Here is a 1,866-nt window from a genome sequence, read left to right as displayed (position 1 = left end):
TTGATGTGTTCTTTCTCCATTAGTTTTCAGAAACAATTAATTCTTCATTTGAAAAGGCTGTATGAGAGAAATTATGTGTGTATGTGTAGAAGAGAGAAAGAAAGAGACAGAAGTTGCCTTCTGTCTGGATCCAACAGGAAATAGCTTCTTAAGTAGCTATCACAGTAAGAGAACAGCACATCTAGGTTGTCTCTGTGATGATATAAAATAGCATCTGCCCCACCTGACATCACTACTCAGACAGCCTCTAATCCCAGATGGCTAACATAAAAGCTCCATAACCTTGCGATACTATTAAATGAAAGGTAGGTCATAGATGGGTTCTGACTAGTAGGAACCTTAAGAATTGCTGCTGTGAGAGAGGGAGTACTTGCAGAACCTCTGCTCTGCATGGATACAGCCAGCTTCTCCCACGACGGTTCAGTTCTTCCCAACCCTCTGTGCAGTGTTGGTTCCCTGATGATAGAAATGCAACAACTGAACTCTGAGAGAACTGGTATTGTCATGATTTTATAGATATTTTTTCTCAAATGCTTACACAGATATATATTGGATTTTTGTTTGTCAAGTATAAACACTGTCAAAAGTATCTGCTCTTTTTTAACTTTGGAAATGACAGCTTTCTGATCAAAGAAAACATTCATTTTCTTTCCATCCTGAGGAATAATACAGTACTGGTTCTCTTCCAAATAACACATCTCATGTCTTCTTGCTTTGCTCTTTCCTTAAGACATATAACTTACCATAGCAAGCTTTTTAATTAGGGCCTGATCCAAAACTTATAACTGTTGTTGGGGAAAAAAAAACAACAAAACCAACCAAACACCATTGCCTTCAGGCTCTTTCAAGCAGTTTTATGTGCAGTTATTCACACACTGGTCACACTTGCGTGACAAGGCTACATTGTAGGGACAATATATAGAATACAGCATTTCCTTAGGATATTAACAGTCATTTTGGATACTGGGAAAGCTACCTTTTCTTCTCCTTTTTCTCCATGTCAGTTGTGGCAATCAACTGTAAAATGTGACAGTGATTAGACACGGCAGCTTTTTTCTGTACCAGTGTTTTGATGCACCAAAACTTACTCCCTCTTTTTTTCTTTTATATTTCTCCTTTTTTTAAGCTAAGACAAAGATTTATGGCATCTTTGGGAATTAGCTGTGTGATCCACTTTCCTAACGGGTGCAGAGGGAGAATTTCTGGCCTCTTTCATGTCTGTCTTTTCAGATTTTGCCACAATGTGATAAGTGAAAGAACCTTTCTTACCATCACACTGTCATGTTAACAGTGTAAATGGAAAATGGTAAGAGAGAGACTTTAGTTTTCCACAGAATGTGCCAGCACCACCCTAATGTGGGCACTTGTTCGGCCAGCTGGGGCTTTAAAAGTGTGAGTCCGAGAGGCCAAAGTGAAGTCTCTAACCAAGCAACATCCCTCATTGCTGGCCGATGGGTTGCACAGAGGGCAACCATAGCTCCTCAAGTGCTATCAAATAAAAGGGGGGGAAGGGCAAGTAATCCCTCAGGTGGAGGGGGGAACCTTCCAAGGGGCACAGGCGCTAGCTTTTCGACAGGTTCCAGGAATGCTGGATGCAACCGGTGCGCTCAGGGTGTGCCTGACCACAGCGCAGGGATTAAACTACTAGCAACTCGTCGCCAGGTCTGATCCCTCCTGAGCTGCGCATCAGCGGAAAGTTGGGCTTCCTGTTGCTCTCGCCTGCGGTCCGGGAGTGATCAGACCGACTCCGCGATCCCTGGCTGAGCCTGTGCCTCGCAGGCGCTCGTCTGCGCATGAGTCGCCGCGGGAGGCTCCGCGGCTGGAGTATTTCAGGGGCTGGGCACCGGGGGAAGATGCTCAGTGCCT

The sequence above is a fragment of the Pygoscelis adeliae genome, unplaced genomic scaffold (genome assembly GCF_000699105.1).
Source record: "Pygoscelis adeliae isolate BGI_AS28 unplaced genomic scaffold, ASM69910v1 Scaffold66, whole genome shotgun sequence".
NCBI lineage: Eukaryota > Metazoa > Chordata > Aves > Sphenisciformes > Spheniscidae > Pygoscelis > Pygoscelis adeliae.
Note: the sequence above shows the minus strand (reverse complement) of the source record.